This window comes from Rousettus aegyptiacus, unplaced genomic scaffold (genome assembly GCF_014176215.1).
Source record: "Rousettus aegyptiacus isolate mRouAeg1 unplaced genomic scaffold, mRouAeg1.p scaffold_m13_p_7, whole genome shotgun sequence".
Lineage (NCBI taxonomy): Eukaryota > Metazoa > Chordata > Mammalia > Chiroptera > Pteropodidae > Rousettus > Rousettus aegyptiacus.
In genome coordinates, this window is record NW_023416310.1 from 91,558,779 (window position 1) to 91,583,978 (window position 25,200).

General features: G+C 35.2%; 1 protein-coding gene across 4 annotated transcripts in view; it reads right to left on the reverse strand.

Annotated features, from left to right (window-relative positions):
* SPINK5 (serine peptidase inhibitor Kazal type 5) overlaps positions 1-25,200 on the reverse strand; it is a 118,146-nt gene that overhangs the window by 68,488 nt on the left and 24,458 nt on the right. For all 4 annotated transcript variants that reach the window (XM_036225013.1, XM_036225014.1, XM_036225015.1 and 1 more), the window contains one exon: positions 15,311-15,454. The gene's annotated coding sequence lies outside the window, so the exon portion shown is untranslated. The remainder of the gene's footprint in view (positions 1-15,310; positions 15,455-25,200) is intronic.

Below are 25,200 nucleotides of genomic sequence, written 5' to 3' on the forward strand. Positions count from 1 at the left end.
ACAGCCCATCGCTCCCCACGTAAAGTTTGAAAAATTTGGTTCAATCGGTTTTCCCCTAAATTAAGCTTACTCTCCTGCATTGCCTCACTCTGGGGATTTAAGAGGGCATGTGAAGAAGTAAACAAAGATGACTGAAGTCAGTGCCCAAAGGTTTGATATCAGTATCCCACAGGGTACCCACGTCGTGGAAGGCAAGTTTGGTTCCAGAAAAAGCTGATCTAAGGCTAGCCAACTTTGGGATTATGTCAATATTCTAAATAACATCAAAGCCAAAGTGTTTGCTTTTCTTTTTTGTGTGAAATAATTTCTTTCCTATGAAATAGAATTATTAGTTCCAAGGGATGCACTATTAGCTTTCTTTCCAGTGGTTTAGAAAAATTAGTGACCATAGAAAGCAAGTTCAAATTTCATTACCGTTATATAGGTTAGAAAATTGATGTCCATCATAGTGTAATGGAAAGAGAATGAAATAAGGAGTCAGGAAATTGGTTTCTAGTCCTGTCTTTGAAATAACACAATGTAATGAAAATGAACCTGGCTTTGGGGTATTATAGACATGGGTCTAAATCTTGACTCACTAATTACTAGGTATGTCACTTACTTTTTCTCAGCTTCAGTTTCTTATTATGTAAAACGGGGATAATAATCCTAGATTGCATAACTGTTATAAGAGTTAGACGAAATTTGTGTTTGTGTGTGTGTGTGTGCGTGCATGTGTAATGCTCAGAATAATTCCAAGTATATCTTATAAGGTTTTTAGTTAACAATAGCTGGTTTTGTGTTTTTATGTCATTATAATGATGTGGTTGTACTAGGCAATTTCTGAGATTCCAAGAAAAGTCAACATCTCTTGAACATGAACCTCAACAGCAGATTAAGTTTACTCATCATAGAATAACATGCTAAGACATTCTGAAGTGAAATTAATAATTCAAGACAAAAGTTCTCTTTTTCATTCTGTCATTATGTTCTAAACCAAAATACCTAAAAAAATCAAAGCATTAGTCATTTAAAACTTGCAAAAGTCATTGCCACAGTTCAACCATCACTGATTCCTTATCTCCATCTGTAAAAGTCTCTTCAAATACTAACATACCAGTACTAATTTTTTCTTTCATCTGCTCTGTCAGACTATATGAAATGTGTCTCAACCATATACTCCATTGGCGGTAACGAAGCTTAACAATAGAATTGGTGCCTGTGTAATATGCTCTGATGAACCCCAAATCTGGCCCAATTGGATGGTATTCCCAGGAGTTGAAGTGATGGTAGGGTGGAACAAAAGAACTAAAATATGATTGCATCTGTAAAGAATCTCTGCTATGAGGAAAGGTGGAAGGAGCTGGTTTCCTTCTTACTGAGAAGAGTTTCTCACTAATTCCCAGAACCTTCTGAAATTATGAATAAGAGGCTTGGAACTGATAACCTCTTCCAAGAGGAGAAGGTAGCCAAAAGAAGATTCAGTGAGAACCTCCAATATCGGAAGCACATGTTGGTTGGCTCATGACATTAGGGCTTTTTCTCTATTTTGTTTCAGGAATGACATAAATCCAGAGGCGATATGTCACATACTCTTATTTCTGTTAACCACCAAATTTAAATGAATGGATCTGAGGCTTTAGAGACTGGAGGTTTGGGTTATCAGAGTACTCTACTTAAGTTCTAAATTCCATCTTTATCCCCCCAGATGTTTCAATTATTTATCAAACATGTAAAACTCCTTTTCCTCCCATTAAAAAGAAATGAAGCTAAATTATAAAAAGTATAAGCTTTACAATTCAACACATGTATCAAGTGTTCCAAAATCCATATTCGCATTAAGGATATTGACACAGAAGGAAGAGATGAGAAAACTACGAAATGAACAAGATTTTGTATACCAGTGTCTTACTGACAACAGAGGTTATTTCCAAAATCCCACGTTATGAGATCATTGCTCATATCTTCTCTTTTTCAATGCAGAGATATCCTTGATGATCACAATAGTTTAATAAATAACTATAGTCCCTTACACCTAAATCGCTGTTCACAGCCTCCCAAACAATCTGCCATTCATTAGCTCTCTTGATTTGTTTATGCAATGCTGTGAGGTAGCAAAGTAGGTGTTATTATCCTTTCCTTACCTGCCAAAAAAAAAAAAAAAAAAATGGTACCATTAACAAACCCCAGAGTAGGAACTAGGTTAGATGATAATCTCAGCCTTGCCATTTTCTTACCTTTTACACCCTGTGTGGTTATCTCATAGACTTTCTGACAGTTTAGAGAGAATCGGGATATTCTAGTACTTTGAACAAAGTGAAGCATTCTCCTGCTAACAGTTCTTTCCTCTAATCCTCTGCTCTCACACACATACACACTCATGAGGATGGGGGAAAATAAGTGTGTTTTTACCATGGTTGAAAAGTATATGTCCTAATATCATAGAAGATGAAGTGATTTCCTTTATTTTTTTTAATTTTTAATTTTCTCTCCTATAAGCTTATATTTTACTTATTAATTTAACATGTCTTTACTGTATTCTCCTTATGAAAGACACTAACTGGAAAACAGCCTTTACACACCTTTTTATCTTAAAATACTCCATCAACGGCTAACTTTATTCCCAGCTAACTTCACTAGGAGAATTCCTTTCTGTTTGTCTAGAAAGGCTAAGAAACTATAGAGATAAGCATCTCACTTTATCTAAGAACAGGATGGGATGGGCGCTCACTGATCACTAAATATACAGACCCTGCTATTTATAGATATAATTGTTGCTTTTATTAGATTAGGATTAAGACAATAGAAAATCTTCAGTATCTAATTTTAACCATGTTAAGTTTTATGAGCTTCTCCCTCTAGTTCATGCTACTTAAGTGAACCTCTGTTCCATGGCCCCCCATTGTCCATCACCTAAAAATTTAGTACATTCTAAAGTTTCCTAGGATTAATCTTGACTGTGGAAAACGGAGGTCTGTCGAGCTATTGTCCTTTTAAAAAATCACAATAAATTCATTCTGAAGTAGCTAGTATACTGAATTTTGGCAAAAGAATATTGTGTATTTCATGCGTAAAATATTTATGTGAATGTATATATAATAAGCAAAATAAAAAATTGTTAGATTTATAAGCAAAATTAGGAAAAAGTAATCTACATATCTCTATAAGATTTTTTGAAAAAATAATTATTTGAAAAGAAATATGAAGTTTGCTAGCATGTAAACCATTGCTCAACTGAATCTGTGCAAGTGTTTTGCAAAAGATGTCCATGGAGTAAAGCTAGCACCTAATACAGATATTTGGCTTCTAGAAGGAGATTCCCTGATGAAATTAGGTTCAATTCTAAAAAAAAAAAAAGAGCCATAATTATAAAGGTATATAGCCTCATCTATCTGAAAAATTCAGTTAATCATAATAAAATAATTATGAGAACCAAAGTTTTGCTGTGGTAATTTTTTTAATATGATATTTTTAGTTTCTGTTATATCACTAGTAAGTTTTCTTATACTATCTAGGGGGAGGGGGTCAGGAGTTGAATTTAAAATTGAATATAGAAATTATTTTACATTTAATAGTTTTTTTTTTGTTTGAGTGACACCTCCCATATAATATTAATGTCAACCAAAAAATTTAGATCGATATAAATTTGTAGGAGTCATGTTGAATTGTATTCATTGAAAGCTTGAAAACCCTAGGTGTAGAAGGTAAGAGAGCAAAAATAAATGAAAAAGATCGTTCTGCCACAAAGAATCTGGCAACCTAGTAGGGAAGATAATATTTGTATCAGAAAAGAAGTGACTCGATAGAACATATGACATAAAGTGTCATAAAAGAAGCACAGACGGGGTGTCCAGGAGACATACATGATTTCTACCTGGGAGACAGGCAATGACTTTTTGGAAAGACGTGGCCTTTGAATTAGGCTTCGAGGCTTGAGGATATTTGAACACATGCAGATGGGAATGTGGCTATTTTTCAGGAGAACAGCATAATCAAAGTTCCAGGAACAAAATAATGTGGGGTCTCCATGAAAGGCTATGTAGTACCTTTTGAGTACATGAATGGAAAAAATAAAGTAGAAAATAGTTTTAGAAGAGTAGAATGTCAGAATGGTTAGAATAAACATTAGTGGCCAAATCAAATGCTGGCAAATATTTAGAGAAACCGGATCTCTTGCATGTTGCTGGTGGGAATGTAAAATGGTGCAGTCACTCTGGAAAATAGTTGGGCATTAACTTAACTTAAAAAATTAAACGTATCATTATTATACTACCCAGTAATTGTACTCCTGGGCATTTATCCCAGAGAAATGAAAACTTACATTCACACAAACATCTACACAGAATTGTTCATAGTAGCTTTATTTGTAATAGCCAAAATGTGAAACCAACCAACATGTCTCTCAAGAGGTGACTGGTTAAACAAAGGTTAGTACAATGTACCATATGTTCCTATTCAGGAATTATGCACACATGCAAAAACTTGAGTGGATCCCAAGGGCATTTTGCTGAGTGAAAAAACCCAACCCCAAAATTTATGTACTATAAATCAATTTATATAATGTTTTCAAAGTTACAAAATTATAGACATGGAAAATGATTTAGTGTTTGCCAAGGCCTAAGGTTGGCTGTTGGGGAGAGAGTTGACATGACTACACAAGAATAGCATGAGATTTTTGTGGTGATGAAAAATTCTATATCCTGATTGCAGTGGTAATTACACAAATCTGTGCACGTAGTAAAATAACAATGAACTATACACATGCATTCAATCAAATTCCGAGTTCTGATGCGATTAGGTAAGATTTAACTATTTGGGAAACTGCATAAGGAGAGCACAGGGCATTTTATACTAGCTTCGTAAATTCCTGTGAATCTGTATTTCCCCCCAAAAGGTTTTAGAAACATAGACTATAAAATTTTACATTCTTTCTATAAAGTTAAACATGTACTTACCATATGACTCAACGATCTCACTTCTAGGTATTACCCAAGAGAAATTAAAACATGTCTATACAAAATCTATAAAATAATATTTATTGCAAATTTATTCGTAATCACTAAAACCAATCAATATGCAAATATATATCAATGGGTTAATGAATAAAAAAACTATTGTCCATCCAGACAATAAATTTTTACTCAAGAACAAAGAGAAATGAACCCCCACTCCTGCTACAGCATGAATGAACATCAAGAACATTATTCTAAGCGAAAAAAGTCGCCCACAAAATGTTATATACTTTATGATTCCATTTATGTGACATTTTTAAAGTGATAAAATTATAGGGGTATAAATCAGATCAGAGGTTGCCAGAGGCTGGGAAACAAGGGAGAAGACCGATTACAAAGATGCATGTGGGATTATTCGGGCGTGATGGCACTACTCTATATCATGATGGTGCTGGTAGTTTTATAAGTGACTCTGCTTGTCGAAACTCATGTAACGACACAGCTAAGATTTCAAATTTTGCCATTATATGTTTTACGTCAATAAGCCTGACTTTAGGAAAAATTCATATTCAATATCATACTATTTTTAAAAAACATCTATATATTTATGTATTTAGAGAGATACACATGGATTTTCCAAAAAAATCCTAACATTTGTTATCTCTGTCTAGTGGAATTACTTATGATATTTTATGTCTCTCTGTTTTTCTTGTCTAGTGTGAGTTTTTTTGTGTTAAGCAGGTATTAATTTTAAAACTAAAAATACTATTTTAAAAAATTAGTTCAGTATTTTTAGGGGTAGATAGGACATTGAAAGTCATCCAAACTCCACTCTTTAATTTATAGATGAAGATATGAAGGCTAAGACAGAGTGATTTTTCCTAATTTTTAAAATTTAAAATAAGTTACACACACCTTCAGTACCCCCATCCTCTGAGCTGTGTGATTTAACTGCAAATGTCATGGTTTATTTTGATGGAGCGGGGGTAATTTTCATCCTTTCGAAATTCTCGCTTTGTAATGCCAAAGTGTTTTTGGGACTTTCCTGGACAATCTCTTGCAGGTGGATCTAAACAGTGTCGGACAAAAATGACCAGTTCTCCAATCTGCACCAAGGAAGACCAGTGATTTTTTTGGATACATGTGACTCACTAGCATTTTGACCTCAGGCAAATCATAATAAGAGTATCATCCACAAGACAGAATTAGTGAGCAGATTGAGATGATTGTGAGAAAAAGCTAAAGCAACTATTATTGGTGACAATTCAAGTCCTACATTGTGAAGGCTACTTGAGTGTCAGAAGGATGATAAAACTTAGAAGTTAAATGTTAGGTTTTGGAGCAATGGTACCTGAGTTCAAAAACTGGCTCTTTTTTGCTGTATGAAGAGGAGCAATTAACCTAAACTCTATCTTACTTTCTTCATAACTAAACTGAAAATTGTTGTCCATCCATACAATAGATTTCTGCTCAAGAAATGAACCACTAATAGTGATTACCATGAGGACTGCATGAGGCAATTCATGTAAAGCCTTTAGATAGTACTTAGTACGTGGAAAGGACACAGTGCTAGCTGTTATTGAAAATGTTTTCTTGTTAGCCTGTTGACTACATTGAATCAGAGATTACAATGGAGGAATACACTTTGGGGCCTTTTAAAGTCCTCAATAGTTTGCGGGAAGCACCAACAACCTGTGTCTAATTTTAGGGGCACAAACTAATAGCCTCCAGGGTAGAGGAGTCATTTCCTCATTCATGCCCCTTCCTTTGAACAGCTTATCATACTCCAGGTGGTGAGGCCTTTGCAAGGAACTGGGTCACTCTCCATGAGCAATAGCCACACACAAGTCTGGATAGTCTGACAGGTCATTTGAGCCATGAAAATGTGACATCTTTCAAATAGGTCAGAAAATCAAACAGCTTATTCTAAGCTTTTAAATTTTTAAACATATTTCGTCTCTAAAAGAGAGGAAATGTCTTATTATCCAGCCAAGATTGGGGATGGAAGGAATGCCTTTTTTTTTTTTCTTTGCTATTATCAGTCTTTCTTATGCCTCTAGCTCATTAGCAAGTTCATAAATGTATTAGTAGTTGATGTAGAATTAGGAAGTCTGTGTTTTAATTCCAGTCTTCACTTTTAACTGAAGCAAGGCTATGAACACAGATTAAATTCCTTTATTACTCATGAGGTGAGATACATTGGGAAATGGACAAAGGGGATAAAAAGAAGGTAGACCAATTAAATTGTACTTGATGTAATCAAGCACATCAGCTAATATAATCAAGTGCCTCAACAAATGTAATAAGTCCTTCACAGAGAGGATTTTCAAGATAGTGAAACTAATCTGTATGATAATACAATGGTGGAGACATGTCATTATACATTTGTCCAAACTTATAGACTGCACAACATCGAGAATGAACCCTGATGTAAACTATGGACTCTGAGTGATAATGATGTGGCAATGTAGCTTCATCAGTTATAACACGTACCACTCTGGTGGAGGATGTTGATAATGGGGGAGACTTTGCATGGGTGGGGGCAGGAGGTAAATGGGAAATCTCTGTATCTTCTGCTCAGTTTCGACATGAATCTAAAACTGCTCTAAAAAATGAAGTTTATTAAATAATTTAAAATATATATATACACATATATACATGTATATGTGTGTGTGTATATATATATATACATACATACATATATATACATATATACATATATATATATATATATATATATATATACTGCCTTCAAAAGCAGCAATACCTGAAACATAGCAGCACTCGCTATGGTGAATATGGTGAATTAAATGATGACCCTTTGGACCATTCTACCATTAAGTCAGTTAGAAAACAGCTGTAAAAAACAGTGGGGAAAAAAATATGAGATTTGGAGTCAGAAAACTGGATCTCACAACTTATCTATGATGTTAAGCATGTTTACTTACATCTATTTTCTCACTGATAAAATACAAAAATATTGCCATCTATATACCAGTTTTGTTGAGAAGATATAATTAAGTAATATCAGTGCAAGTACTCCACGAGCTATAAGGCGCTAACCAAAAGCGAGTTGCCGACCTCAGTCCACACTGGGATTGCGTGCCTTAAACCGCCTCTTTATCAGGTACACTCACTTACAAGGCTAGCTCATTACATCTCAAAATCTCAAAAAAAAAAAAAAAAAAAAAAAAAATGGGGCTAGCGTGGGGAACGAGGGAGGGAAGAGCTGACACTTTTTTTTTGTTCTTTGATTAATTGATGCATGTAATTTTTAGTTAAAATTAGTCCTTAAGAAATACAATTTGTTGTCACCTAGGTGTGGCTGCGTCGTAAGCTGCCACTGCTCGCAGGGTGGCTGTCCTGGCACCAGGCCAAATCCACCGTGGGTGTGGAGACATGCAGCATAATAAAGTATCGCTCCACCCTGTTGTCTTGTTGCCTAATTAACTGGTGTGCTCTGAAAACAATTCTTGGTAGTTAGTGTAATCTCATCTTAGAGTTGTGATGCAATGGAAAATGGCAGCTTACTTATGGTGGAAATGCAGAATGTCCCTGACATTCGTTTCTGGGAAGAGAGGCCAGCGGAGAGCACCAGACTCTACAACTCCTGTGGACGTTTACCCTTGATTCCTTGTCCACTTAGCTTATATTTCTGAGCTAAGCAAAAAGGTGTTTGCATAAGCAAAACTGCTTAGCCCCAGGCCTCCTCTTCAGAGGGAGAAAAAATAAATAATGTCTTAGGGCAAAACAGATGTTTTTTGCCAGAGCAGAATTTTCCTTCCCGTTCTCATGGAATTAAGCAGCGAGAGTAGATAAAATGATCAGCCTTCTTTGCAAAAGAAAAAAAGGGGTGGGCGGAACCTGTTAGGCCATGCTAGAAAACACACTCAACCTTCTTGAATGTAGTCTCTGAGAGAATTCAATACCCAGAGAACCAGGTGTACATTTGTGAATAGTCACAAACTTATTATAGTCTTTGAGCTGAAATGAGCCTTGGTATAGTCTAGTATATTCAAATATCTTCATTTTATCGGTTAGGCCAGATGAGGGGAAGCCATAGATTCCCAGACAAATAGCTAGAGAGTAGCAGAGCTGGAACTCATTCCACATCCTGACTCCCAGCCCCATGTGCTTTTTCCAAACCTCAGCTTTTCAATCACCCACTCATGCCTGGTTTGGGGTCTTACTCTTTTTTCATCCTCCTGTATTTTAGGGATCAAACTCAGACCTATATACATCATTTTATAGAATGGGTTTGACCTCCAGTTTACATTTTAATTAGCTTTACTCTATCTCACTGGAGGCAATTTTGCACACACACCCACCAGGGGACATTTAGCAATGTATGGAGACATCTTTGGTTGTCACAGTTAGGGATGTTCTATGGCATCTTAGTGGATAGTGGCGAGGGATGCTATGTAACATCCTGCAATACACATCTACTCTCCTCAGGAAAGGACTATCCAGGCCAAAATACTTATAGAGATGCTCGGAACCCCTGCTCTATGCTTATTAACCCGAATTAGTCTCAAACTTCATTAATTATCTCAGTGATTAGACAGCTGATTCTGGAATAAGGGAGTCTGCTATGACTCATAAAAGGAATAGGGTATTGATAGAAAAGCCAAGTGATACTTATTTTTTAAGGACTTAGGAGATTGCCCAGTTTCTCATTTTTGATTTGATTTGATTTATTTTTTCTTTTTGGTTTAGGGGATTTTTTTTTTAATTTATTTTTAATATGGTGACATTGGTTAACAAAATCCAGTAAGTTTCAGGTGTACAATTCAACAGTAAGACGTATATATATTGCATTGTGTGTTCACCGCCCATATTTAGTTTTCTCATTTTTTATTTTAAAGATTAAGTCATCTCCTGAGTGCATAATGCAGGAACAAATTTTAAATCTATCAATAATCCTTTCTGGCCAGAGATAAGATCACTTTTGAGAGAAGATGCAGAATACTGGACGTTTTACTGTGGCCTTCTTTCTATCAACTTCCTCCATGTTTTCCAATCATTGTTTTGTCATTAGCTCTCCAAAGCTGACGTCCTCTGAGATCTAACTTCCAGACTCTTTCTTTCCAAGGATCTTTAAGTGGTTTCTCACCTTTGCTGAAACTTCACCAACTTATTTAGGAATTCACAGTCAGTCACATTCTAAAGGGTTATCTGTATTTCTGACTCTCCTCACCATTAAAAGCTTTGTCTAGTTCCAGTTTGCATTCCAAAGCCCACTTTCCTAAGTTCTCTTCTTTCTTACTTAGACCTTCCCTAGGCGTCTTCCATTCTTTCAGGGAGTTTGCAGTGTTTCTGTCTTTGCTATATCTAATTCAATGTTTAAATAATAAAATTTGTTCAAATAAGAACTTGAATATAACAATAATATACATAATAAAAAAATGTTTTGTGTTCAAGTAGAGATAGAAGGACCAGTCCGCCTCACCCAGCCCAACCCTCTCCCTTACAAGTGCAGACCAAAGCTTTTTAAAACACCAGTGTATAACCAGCATGTAGGGGGGGTACATACAAAGAAGTATATACATATTTATTGATCACGATGAAAGAGGGAAAAGGCAGAAGGGGTTTGAAAATCACAATGATGCCAAGTGTGGACTTTTCTTGCTGCTACGTTTTACTCCACACTGCAATTGTTCTGAGGTGTGTTGAATCTCCTTATCGGTTTAATATTCTTCATGCCACGAAGAATCGTAACTTACCCATTGAACCCAGTATTTAGAGTTGCTGCCCTGTTTCTTCATTTTTAAAGTCCATTACTCACTTTCCATTATTTTTATCAAATACTAAACTAAATACAAATACTAAATACAAATACAAATACTAAAACTATTCATTCATTGATTCACTGAGTCATTACTGAGCATTAATTTCAAAGTCTTGAAAGTTACTGATGATGAATCAGATATAAGCATTGCCCTCGAGAATCTATATTCTAATAGGACAGATAAGGCAGATGCCCAGTATAGCTCTCCTTTGAAATAAAAAGTAGTAGCTGCCAAAAGATAAGGTGCCTTGGGAATTTAGACTAAGAAATGTTATAATCAGCTGAAAAATTAAGAAAAAAATTTATAGGAGGCATTAAATTTAATAAAGGCCTTGAGAGATGTATAATTTGAACACACGGATATGTGAATAAGGCTCAGGAGAAGTATATTTGGAGGAAAAGTGATATTGCAGAGTTCGACTGTAACAAATGGTGAATGAAAATGATAGACACAATTAGAAAAGGACATTGGGACCAAAATGGAAAGGGCACAATACCTGGATTTTGGGGTCTCATTCTACTTTTTCTCATGGCTTTTTATGCCTGATATATTTTAATATCAAATTTTTCTTTATAGGAAATCTGTATACTGGGTTAATGTTCTATTAAAGTAAGTATCTTGGTTAACTATTCTGCTTTAAATATTTGCTGAGTATGGACAAATATTGGCATGCTGAACTGAGGAGTAATCTGATATACCTTCATAAACTGGAGAATATAATCAATGGAAACAGTCACCATTTACATATAATCAATAAGGAAATAGTAAAAACCTGGCTAAAGTTAACACAAATGAATTTTAAAATAGAATTGAATAGTAATTTTACTGGACATGTGCCAAACTTTATAACTAACATTCTGAAAAAATTAAAACAAAAAATCATCAAAGACATTTAAAAAGAAGAATATAAGTTTGTGTTTTTAAATATACCTGTCTATCTATATATCTGTATCTATTGCTATCTATCTATCCAAACATTCATTGGTTATACCAGTTACGACAAATGCAATAACAGATGGGTAGTGCTAAGAAAAAGTGTTGCTACATGCTAGTTTTCCTTAACGATGTTGATTACCATGCTGATAATATTTGTATAGGAGAAACATTGGAAGTAGAAATCCAGTGACATAGGCTCTAAGCTTGACAATAATTATAAGTCACCTGGCTCTGGGCAAGCTGCACCACCCTCTCGGAACAGATTACTCATGTACGCCATATACAGAACAGACCAAATGACTTCTATTTTTAATTAATAACAATAATAGTAATTTTGTCTTCCAAGATGCCTGACATGTCTATGAGAAATTGTCCCACCCACTCTCTTTGAGGAAAAAGAAGTTCAAGGTCAGTCTTTTGAGGACGGGAGGCATCACTACTACTTGGACAAAAGTGGACACATAGTCCTAGGGCAGTCAATTCATAGGCTGAGGATACTTTGCACAAAGAAGTCCATATAATAGGGGCAATGGATATTATTTCAGCTGCACAATCGCCCCTGCTGGGATCTGAGTAGTGTAATATGGAGGGAATCGACGTACTGACAAACAGAGAAAGAAATGGCACAGCCGAGGCCAGGAAAGTAATGGAGCCAGGACTAGTGAAAGGGGTGGCAGGAAGATCCCCTACGCTCCTCCTTTTTCGCCTTTTTAAAAATTGTGGTAAAAACTACATAACGTGAGATTTATTTGTTAAAAAGATGTTATGTGTACAGTACGATATTTTAAACTATAAGCACAACGTATGGCAGATCTCACGACATCTTCATCCTGCCCGACTGAAACTTTATATTCACTAAAAAATAATTCCTCATTCATCCCCTGGCCCTGGCGCCTCCCCCCACCCTCCATTCTACTTTCTCTTTCTTTGAGTTGGACTACTTTAGATGCCTTATATAAGTGAAATCATGCAGTATTTGTCCTTCTCTGGCTGTCTTGTTTCACTTAGCATAATGTCTTCAAGGTTCGTCTATGTTGTCACACATAACAGAATTTTCTTCTTTTCTACAGCTGGAAAATATTTCATTGTATGTCTATACCACGTTTTCCCTCTAGGATTTTTCTTTATTATTGCCACATGTTATTCTTACAATACATCCCAATTACTAGGGGTAGCTTGGGGAAAACCTCTTTGTGGAACTTAGAGAACAAATATGTCTTTTGCCTGTGGTCTGACTTAATGTTACCTATAAACCTACAAGGTGTTATTAACTCTATTTTAAATTCTGAGGTTCAGAATCTTACCCCAAATTACAAAACTAGAGAGTACATAGACTGGCCCCAAACCTGGAAATATGTGACTGTAGAGGTCATGCTAGCATGCTGCCTTCCAAATTTAAAGTTGTAGCAGATTGTGACCTCACACTTCTAACTGCAAATAATAGCGTAGTATTTTTCAAAATACTTTTACATCTTTAGCTCATTGGACAATGAGGCTGTTTTCCTTGTTCCAATGTGGGAGATAAATGAAAAAGGTAGTATCATTTCTATTTTGCAGGTGAGGAAACCTAAGATTCCACCCAATCTGGAAACTGCATAAAGCAAACCACTACAGAGGAAAGGACACACGCTTGAGAACTCGCCTTAGCCGTTTACCAGAAATGTGAAAGGCACATCACTAATAGGAAAGGAGAAGTAATGATATTGACCTCATAGGATTAAAGGTAAATAAAGCCTAGACCAATAATTGGCAAATAAGAGGTAATTAATAAATGATTGCCTCTTCCTCTTCCATCTCAGATCCTACCCACCCTCTTTTAAAGAATTAAATCACACTGTTCTTAATATGCATCAAACTCTCCACGGTTGAATTATATTGTGAAAAGTGTAAAGTATGATTCATATACAGGATTCCCCTAGATTTAAAGAATATCATTTTATCTAGGACTACTCATGTTATTTACCTTCAATACCTAATTTATTTCCACCTTACCTTGTTCTAAAAAGTATTTGAGGCAGATAATTTAACTCTTAAACCAAAATGCCTGAATATAAAGTGACATAACATGAAAAAGCTCACTCTTTCAGTCGTCTCCCAAAAAAACAATAGGCACGAGAAAAGGGAAGAAGTACTGAGATACAATGAGCTGAAAGCTGGATACATTTCAAATTGAGTACTTACTTTGGGTGGTGAACACACAATGCGATGTATGTATATATATATGGAAAACTGTTGAATTATATACTTGAAACTTATTTGATTTTATTAATCATTGTCTCCATGATAATTTTTAATAAAAAATATAAATAAATACATTAATAAGTAAACTGAGTACTTATTTATTACATCATCAAAAAAGCTAGCTTTTAGAAAAACTGCTCTCTCTGAGCCTTAGTTTTCACATCTGTGAACAAAGGGGGTAGGGTTAGCTGATTCTTAATTTTTCTCCCCTAGTTTTCTGATGCAGTGTTATTATGGGAGCGGAGCATCAGGGAATCTGCCCACTACCTTAAAATTGAAGTAGAAGAGAGTTCCGGCTGCTACGAGGAAGCTTCCCTGTCTACTTGGCTTCCTCCTCTGATCTTCTCTAGCATAAACATATTGACTTGATCACCATTATTTTAATAATTAAATTATGAGTTGCTTTTTTTTGGTTTGTTTTCATAGCTGTATATCTACTAGAGCAGAGTCAATGCCTTACGCACTCCATTACCACAATAACTGACAGAGTATATGAAGACAGTGACAACTTGCTGAGAAGTAGAATTTTTTACTTTGGTTCTCTCAGGATTTTAAAATTTAAATACTTTGAATGAGTTTACAACTATGAATGATCTATAGATCCAGTGCAATCCCAATCAAAATCTCAGTGTATTATTTTGTGGATATCAACAAATTGATTCTAAAGCTTATGTGAAGGGGTAAGTGACACAGAACATCCAGTACAATGTTGAAGAAGTAAAACAAAGTTGGAGGAGGGATGCTATCTGCCTTCAAGACTTCCTAGGAAGCTACAGTAATCAGGATAATGGGGTCCTGGTGAAAGAAGAGACAAATATATAAATGCAACGGAATAGCCAAAAACAGACTCACGTTAATGTAGGCAAATGATCTTTGACAGAGGAGTGAAGGCGACAGGTGGTGTTTTAAATAAATTGTGCTGGACCAACCTAACATCCACAAGTAAAAAAAAAAAAAAATCTAGACACCGACTTTATACCCTTCACAGTGACAAAGATTAACGCAAAATGGATCACAGATCTAAATGGAAAATGGAAAATTATAAAATCCCTAGAAGATAACATTAGAGAAAACACAGATGACTTTGGGTACTGTGATGACTTTTTAGATTTATACTTTGTATGATACCATAATGATGGATATATGTCATTACACATCTGTCCAAACTCATAGAAGGTGCAATACAAAGAGCGAACCATAATGTAAATTATGGACGTTGGGTGGTTATGATGAGTCAATGTATCTTCATCAATTGTAACAAATGTACCACTCTGGTGGAGGATATTAATAATGGGAAAGTTGTGCATGTGGATGTTGGCAGGGGATATATGGGAAATCTCTATGCATTTTCCTCAATTTTGTTGTGAACCTAAAAGTAAAATCTTAATTAAAAAAAAAAATACTTAATCTTACCTTGTGACTTCCGTCTAAAGAACTCTTCGAATGATTCCTCCCAGACTCAGAATCAAGTTCGTCCTCCTCATCTCTGCTTTTCGAAGTCCATATAACCTGTTTATGGCTTATCTATGTTGACATGTCTTCTTCCTCCATTTGTCACTAGAGAAAGAGTAAGGATTTTAAAGCCAAACACAAACAAATGGAGCTTGAATTCAGGCTCTCACACGTCATACCTACAGGATCTTATGGATTTCACTTAACCTATTTTCATCTGTGTAAAGGTGGTAATAATACAAAAACTGCTGATAATACCTATAGAGCTTATAACTCAGGGCACATAGTAGCACCCAATAGTTGGTGGTGATGGTGATAATGAGGATGATGATTTTCTGGCCACTGGGCAGAGATGCAAAGAGTAGAGAAAGTTTCTCTCTTAATATTTCAACCAAGTCCTAACTAAATCAGTATTGACTTATTCAACACACATCTATTTTTCCCTAACTACTAGATACCTAATCTGAACCAAATATTCAATCTCATGCTGTTTTCTTTTGTGTCTTGTAGATTGTCAAGAGAATTTAATTATTATAAGTATGGATTCTGAAAATTTCCTAGCTTTATATCTGCCACTAACGAACTATGTAAACCCAAGTTACTTTACCTCTCTCCTTGCCTCAGTTAATTCATATATAAATTCTGGCTAATAATGGTAGCTATCTCATAATTAAATAACTAAAGTTAAGCAAGTTAACACATATGCAAAGTACTTAGAATTGTTTCTCATATTCATAATTATTTCATTCTTTGTTCTCTCTGATAACCGTCTCCCAAAACCCTCCCCAAACATTTAGCTTTAGCTGGCCAAAGACAGGGTCCTCAGAAGCTCCTGAAATCGGATTCAATATGGATTCCCAAGGCTTAAAAAGAAAAACACTGACAGAGCTGGGAGAGTGGGTGGAAACCAGCATCGTTTATATGCTGTGGTGGGAGTGCGACTTGGTACAGACGTTCTGAAAAACAATATAGAGAGTCCGTAAGTATTTTAAACGGGCATATCTTGAATCTGTAATCTGTAATTTAACTTTTTTGTGCCAGTAAAGTGGTAGATCAAATGCAGCAACCTGAACATGTAAGTTTGATAATTACATAACTCTATATAAAGAGATATAACAACTTAAACCTATACCAAAGGAAAAATGGTAAAATAAGCCATAGAATATTTATGACAACTATTTGCACTTGAGCCTATGAACCCTTGAATTCTAACTCTCTGTTACTATAATCTATAGTAGTAAATGTCTTGACCTTCAATTCAATTTCTTAAGCCAAATACCTGTAATTTTCATCTGAGTCTTTTCTACTTAACCTTTCACTAAGTCCTATCAATTCTTCCTCTACAAACACACCCTGAATTTCTCCACTGTCACCAACTGAACAAAGCCACTACCACCTCTCATATGGAATGATGCTCTAACCTCCTCATTTCCTTGTTTCTATTCTGCTGCCCTGGACAATCCATTTTTTACACAGCAGTCTGAAATATCTTTTAAAAATATATGTCAGATCAATTAAATCACTTTCTTAGAGCTTCTAATTATTTCTCATCAAACCTCACATGTGGAATTAGATCCAAACCTCCAGCTGTACCCTACAAGATGCTAATGAATCTCCAATGTCGACTTTTACTATTGTTTCTTCTCTTTCTTATATTTTAAATATAATCAGCCCTCTTCCTATTTCTCACATGTCAAGCCATTCCCACCCAATTCCAGTCATTTTCATGACATGGTTTATTTTATTTTATTTGTAAAATAATCACTATATAGAATCCTCTTGTTATTCATCTGTTTTCTTATTTACTATTTGTCTTTCCTAATAGATTATATGCTCCATAAAGCAAGGACCTCACCTGAGAAAGAATTCTGGGTTCTTTCTCAGATTTTACTCAATGTAAATATATTTCACAATTATTTTTATTGTTATACCACTATCATTGTCATTATTATTTATTGTATGGTTTGAGAATTTCCACTTGGTTTTCCCTATTTCAGAGCAAAAATAAGAGCATTCCTTTACATAGATCTCATAAACCATAAATATCATTGCTTCTACTCATTTATTCTTATACTTTCATTTAAAAAACAGTAATTTTATTAATTTGGTGCTGATTTCTATTTTTCCTCAAATCTTCTCATCATATTCCCAGCCCTCTTTTTCTAATTCATAATGATTACATAGCAATAGGACTTGAATATGAGTAAGGCCTATGTCATTTAACCTACCTTATTTTCATTTAAATACAATCAACAACCTAAAGGGATAGGTACCATTATGCCTGTTTGGGAATAAGCACCAACGTCTGTGGACTGATTATTCTGTGCCAGGAACTATAAAAAGTGTTCTTAGGTTAACCAATCTCCAAAACCACTAACAAACCATTTTACAGATCAGAAAGTTAAGGAACAGAGAAATTAACTAACTTGTTTGATATTTCACAGACATTGCTAATGGCAATGTTGGGACTCAAACCCAATTTATCTGAACCTAGCCCTTTTCCTAACTTGTATGTTATACTGCTTTCACATATGAAGAAATTCTTTTGGGGGGAGAATTTGAGGAATTTGAGAGTAAGTGGCAGAACAAGGTTTGAATGAAAAACATTCTAAACCACTAAACTTTTTTGTTCATTCCGAAGAGATTTAGTGCCACGATCAGATAATTGAATATTTTATGACTAAAGAAGTTGTTAGAACTTGTTTCCCACTCCCCATACCACTGTTTGTTCTCATTTAACTGTCCCTCTTCATTCTCTATTGTTAGTCTCCCTTTACATGAGACCGATCAAAAATTCAGTGGTTATTCACTACTCACTTCTTATATCCACCTTTGTCCCAGCAAAAGTGAACAAACAGGACTGGCACAGAAAGGGAACTTCAGTGAGAAATTGTACTCCCAGAAGCACAGGGTGACATCCTGCTGAGGAGAAGCAACAGCAGTAGTAGCGATCCTTGATGGATCACTACCCACATTCCAGGCACTCTGAGCACTTTGTATGCATTATCTCATCTGGTTCTTCATAACGACTCTGTGAGGTAGCTATCGTTATCTTCATTTCCAGGCCAGACTGGAGAGTTTAAGACTGACTTGCCCAATGTCGCATAGGTAGAAATGAAGCACCAAGATTTGAATATGGGTTTCTCTAACACCACAGACTACCCCAATACCACACATATGGATTCCTAAACAAAATTAGGAGGATGCTTTTCATTAGAGTCCATTTTAAGCCTGTTTATCAATGGATTTTTAAATTGTAATATGAGTAACTCAATTTAGTAATTTACACAGGAAGAGCGCAGGCTGTGAGAGGGCTCAGAAGTCATCAAGGACATCCTGAGATAGAACGCAGTTTCTGTCCTTACATAACACAGGTGTGTATAATTGTTTCCAGCCTAGATACAACGTCAATGTTCTCACTGGATTGCCGTCATTCCCGGCATTGTTATGGTATCATGGCAACAGATTCAAGTCAGAATTCCTGCATTTTAATTTTTGCCAATCAGTGGAAACAATGTATCAAATATTGTCAGAAATGATAAGTCCTTTAGAGTTCATCTAGCCTAACTCCTTTCATTGAATAGATTGAGAGACTGAAACCCTACCGACATTAAAACATGAGGTAGCAATTTGGATGAATCTAAAAGAGATTACGTGGAGTGAACCAAAGCAAGACACAAAAGATTATATGCCTACCATGTAATGATTTTATACATACAGGAAGACACAGACACACATACACATATAAAGTGAATTAAGCCTATTTAAAAAAGACTACATAAGTGCCTGTATATTAAGATGCCTGTAGGAATCTCATCTTTTATTGAAGAACACCTAGAAACTATTTTGTGGTACATGCAGAATTACATTTAGGATTGCACATGTGGAAAATTGCTCTGTGGAATAGGGAAGACATTTACTTAATATCCTAGAGTAAGACAAAAGCTAGGTTTGGATTTTATATTTCATGCCATTTTGGCTTAGAAATACTTGGAACTATATAAATAAGTTTTGATGGAGAGCCCTGTAGTACTGTAGAAAAAGCATAGTAGAAAGAGTATTGAGTTTGAATCGTGTAATTTGTAATCAGAAATCAACTAGCATTATTTGTATAAATTACAATGTCAATGGGATTAAAGGTACAATTGCTATAGGATTATCACAAGAAAGTCGAGATCCAGATTTCTAATTGACTCTAAGCTGAATATGAATCATTAGTGTCTACTCCCAAAAGTCAGTGTGAACTGTGGACTATTCACAATGACACATTATTAGAACAAAGGAGGTGATAGCTGCATTGCATACCCATCTATCAGACACAACACACGTACACTACTGTTCTCAATTGTAGATTCCATGCTTATAGATATGGTTAATGAAATAAGACAGATCTAGAGGAGTGTTATTTCCAAAAAAGGGCCTGGAAAACATATCTTGTAAAATAATAGAAAAAAAAAAGGCAACATTGTACTCAGAGAAGAGTACCTGAAAGTAATAATAGGCTGTCTAAGGAACATAAATCTTGATTTCTTTAGTCTATATGGCTGCAGAAGGTGAACTGGGACTCGTGGGTAGAAATTATGAGGTGACTAATTTCCACTCATTAGAAAGGAAAGCAAATAATCCAAGATGGACTAACTTGCCTCAAGAGGTAACATACTGCTTACTTCTGCAAGGATATCGAGGATGGGATATTATCAATAAATGCAAAGTTACAACTGATAATACTAAAAAATCTTTTTCTTTCAACTCCATATTTCCTTAAAAGGATGAAGCTCTTGGGGATGAGATTTGACTTCAAGAGACCCAGGTTCTCACACTAGTCACCTGTACTTCTAGGAGAAACAACCTTGGACAACCTTCTCTCAACAGTTAGTAAGTTAAAAATAATTCTACCTTTCTCATATTGGAGTAAAGACAAAAATGTGTTTACGGAAACATTCTAAAAACTGTACCCACATATATCTGTTATTGCTCTTCTTACTTGAGGAATCTTACTTGTATCAGGAAGAAGACAGAAAAACTGACAGGAGATATTTTTGCAGCTATCAAAAATATCTGCTTGGGAAGCAAGCAGCTGGAATTCTCAGGTGGAATGTAGGTGGGATGCTGTCTGAAGGAAGGAAGAATTTATCAAACATGGTAAAAGGGAAGTTCAACTGAGATATCACCAAAGACTCGAGACTGTTCTAGGGAATCTGAGGACTCCTGAACTTACTGGCACTCTGTCTGACAGACGCAGAGCCAACATGCCCATGTGTATTGGAAGAATCAGTTAAACAATTAGGGACAGCACATTTAGTAAGCATAAAGGTAAATGGGAGTAATTTCAAATCAAGTGATATCAGTAAGCCAGTATTATAGAGAATGAGTTATTCAATATGGTCAGGATTTCTGAATGATTGAGAATTTGCCCTTTATATGTCATATGGATTATCCATGTCTAAGAGGAAACATTCTAAAAATCTATGCACACACGTTTTGCCTTCTTGAGTAAAAAATAATCTACATAATTTACTCTCTCTTGAAAACTGTATAAAATAGTTATATCCACTGGGTTAATTAAAATATGTGGGATTGTTTGTCCTGCACTGTTTCCCACCTCCCCCACCCCCAATTTATATGTTGAGTACTCTTGGAAGTTTTCTTTGTGGAATTTTCTGCCTTAGCAATCTATACAGCATAGCCACATCCTAGCCCTCATCATTATATGGAAATTCTCCGCTCTCTAAGACGCAAAACTTAAAGTCCCACTTCTGATCAGATCATCTTTCTATCTTTCCCCCTCTCTAACTCCCACTTCCACTTGCTCCTTAGACTTTTCACATACGAGGTCCCTTCTCTCCTTCCTATGACCTCTGGCTAAATGTCCATTTTGAGCTTTGCTTTCTCTTTATTTCAATCTAAATTCAGTGCTCAGATATATCAGGCACTATCTCATCTTCAGGACCACATAATCATGGACTTCTACCTCTTCTCTTTGTAAAATTCCAAACCTAAGCAATAAAAGTCACCTATTTTCAGTGTCACTTATACTTAGAAATTAGGCTCTGGATTCAGACGCACCTAATTTTGAATTCCAATTCTTTTACCTACTATTTCTATAGCCTGACATCATTTACTTAACTTTTTTGTGCCTTAGTTCTGTATGTCTGGTATATTCACTGAGAATGTCCTCAACATAGTACCTGACAAAAATCAGATGCAAATGAGTATTTACTGAATGAAAATTAACATTCCCCTCTTTAACGTCATAGGAAAGGCTATTAATTTTACTTACTGTTCTTTCTTTTCACCTCAAAATATATCTACAACTTCAGCTGACGTTTCCTTTTTCCATTCTGCCTCAGGGGGAGGATGACTACATTTCTCCAATGTTAACCTACTACTTCCTCTCTATATTCCATGTACTCCCACATCTTCAATGCATTGCCTGACCAAATTTCTTTATAATGTTCTCACCACAACTAATGTTTATCCTTTAACCCACAAACATGTTTTATCTTTCTCTTGCAACTCACTCCCCCAAGTTTCTCCTGCCTCTCATCTTACCGACCTCCCCTAAAGGGTGGTGTCTACTAAGTAGGTTTTTACTTCCTTGCCTCTCAGTCATTCATTTACACTTTGCTACATCTAATTCAGCTTCTCTCCCATGGTTTTACTGAAAATCATGGAACAGTAGTTATTTAAAAATAAATTCGTTTTTATTTCTCATCAAAATTTAACATAATTACTATACTTTTCTCTTTAACTATGCTTCTATCACAAAAAAATATTCTTCTCAATCTCATTTGCTTGTGTTCCCTTCCTTCATTGCCTACCTTTTAAATTTTATATATATATATATATATATATATATATATATATATATATATATCACGATTTAATTTCTAAGCTATTAAGTTTTAGCTATATGAGGTTTGCCCCAAATAGTTATCTCCCATCTCAGTATCCCTCTTGACTGAAACTTCTAAATCTCTAGCAATCATTATTACTCACATATTCAAAACCAAACTCACTATTTCATCTTCATACTCAAATCTCTCCTCTTTTGTTTTTAGTAATTAGGGCTTCCCCATGCCCAGAGAGAAACATACATGCCATTTTTGACATCTTTTTATCAAGCCATGTCTAACTGGTCACAACATCTTATCAATTCTATTCATAAAATCCTAAATCTATGCCTGTATTTTTATCTTCATTACTAATGCTTGCATGGTTGCTTGCTTACTTGCTTTGATTCATTCAATATATGACTCTTTCTGACAGTAAATTACATCACCATTCTCCTAATCAATGATGCCAAAAACCTAGAGATGGTCCTTGATTTTTCCAGTTCTCTCAACTGTCACATGAAATCCATCATCTGTTTTTGAAGATCCAACTTCTAAGCATCCTGAACCAATATGACATTCTCACTACCTCTACTATCATCCTGGGTGAGGCCAACAAGGTTTCTTAACCTAGTTTTTGAAATCTTAAATAACTGTTCTATTTTTGCTCCTAATCCACAACTCTTCTTTCAATTTATTCTTTAAATAGAGCCCAATTGTGTTATTTAAAAAACATAATAAATGAAGGAAACTGGACTTTGGGTGGTAATCACACAATAAAATATATAGATGTCAAACTATAATGTACACCTGAAAATTATATAATTGTATTAACCAATGTTACAATAAAACAAAAAACCAATAAACAATAAAAAAATTTTAAAAAACATTTAAAAATAAATAAATACAAACAATAATAATAATAAAAAATAATAATCACCACATACCATATATATACTATGCCAGGCACTGCTTAAGTCCTTAATTAATTAATGTGTTAATTAATTTTATCTTCATAATACCTCTATGAGGTCCAAGGCTCAGAGAGCTAAAGTGGGTTGCTTAAGGCCAAAGATCTAAATGAAATTAGGCAATACGTTTTCTTTCTTAGCAACCATCTGACAGATTTGTGTTACATTTATAAGTAAACACAAATTGCTTACTATGGCTAATGGCCTGGATAATCTCATCCTAGCCTAGCTCTTCATCTCCCTAATGTATACTCCCACTGTTCGCTTGCCTCTGATTGCATTACTTTTCCCTCTGATTCTGAGTTATCACAAATATTTCCTACTTAGAGATTTTATTCTTCTTGGTTTCTTTGCCTGGAAAGTTCCTCTACCTGATTCTTCCCATGATGTACTACTTATCTCAACCTTCACGTCTCAAATTAAATGTCACCAGTTTCTCTGAAAAAATTATCTAAAGTTAATGCCCTCATTATTATTATTTTTTTAATCAAAGCACCACTTGAGTTTCCTTCATGGAATGTCTCATATCTGTAGCTATTTTGTTAGTTCATAATTTCATGTCTATTGTTTCCTTTCCAATGCATTATAAATTCTACAAGGTCAGGGACCACACCTTTCTGTTTGTTATTGTAGCTTTATACTTGATACAGATATAGGGCAAGGGATGTGCTCAATAATAATTGTTTTATCATTTATTTGATAATTCACATTTTAAAAGCTTACATTATTTCCAGCTATGTTTTAAGTGCTTGAAATACAAAAATAATCAATGTGGTTTGTGAGAATGTACAGTCTTATACAGAAGCAGACAAATTAATAATTACAAAACTGTGTGGGAGATGCCATAAAGTGGCAATGGTGGGAAGAAAACAATCTGGCCTTTCTAGAGGAGACAAGAAAGCCTTCATGGAGAAGTTAACTTTGGAATTAGATTAGAGGTTCTCAAATGGTTATGATTTTGCCCCCAAGGGCCATTTGGCAATTCTGGAGACATTTTTGATTGTTACAACTGGAAAGAAGGGGATTGCTGCTGATATCAAGTGGGTAGAGAACAGGGACCCTTCTGCCATGCACAGAACAACACCCCTAAAACAAAGGATTATCCAGCTTGAAATTTCCATTGTGCCAAGTTGAGAAACCTTGAATTAGATCTTAAAAGATTAATGAGGATTTCCCATCATCTAAATGCTCACGATAGCTTCCTGTCTTCCTGAAAACATTCATTCTACACCCAGTTGACATTAGCTTTCTAAAATACAAACTCGTTTATATCACGCCCACTTTATAATTGTTTCTGATACTAATATCTAAATGCCAGGATTTTCACAATAAATTTGTGAGGAACGTATTATTGTTCTCATTTTAGTAAAAAGAAAATTAAGATTTAGAGAAGGTAAGTAACCTGCAGGGTCTCACATGGATGGATGGCTGCCTTTTACCTCTAGAATAAAATCCAAACGCCTTGGCATGTCACCTTACTGCACAGTCTGATTGCCACCTTTCTTTCTAGCTTTATTTCATATTAGGATTCCTAAAGATAAAGTTTTAATCATGACTAATTCCATTCCAAAAACACTTTTGGGATTGACTGACAGTGGAGCTACGGTACAGTGACCACCAAATGGAGAAGGTAACTTAAGACCAAAATGTAAAGTAGGCAACTGTATAGACTATAACAGGATTTATTATAGTGTAGTTACCTACAGGGAAGGAGGTCAAAGAGGAAGGTGACCCCAAAAGTCTGTGCAGTTAATCTCTACTACTAGTCAGTTGTTAGATTGTGTTTTATTCACCCAGTGGAATAGTATAGAGCAATAAAAATGTGATATATAAATAACATATTTTATAGTATAGATGAACTAGTAACAATGGACAAGAAAAAGGGACAAAATAATACAGTAGGAGCCCGGAACCATACCTCCTGATGGCCTTATGATGAATAATTGTTTACAATTGATGCCAGTACCTAGTTCGATGTTTATCTTGGTTGCTACGCCATTCTGGCCGTTGGCTGACAGGAATCTTACGGATTACATTGTATAAACTT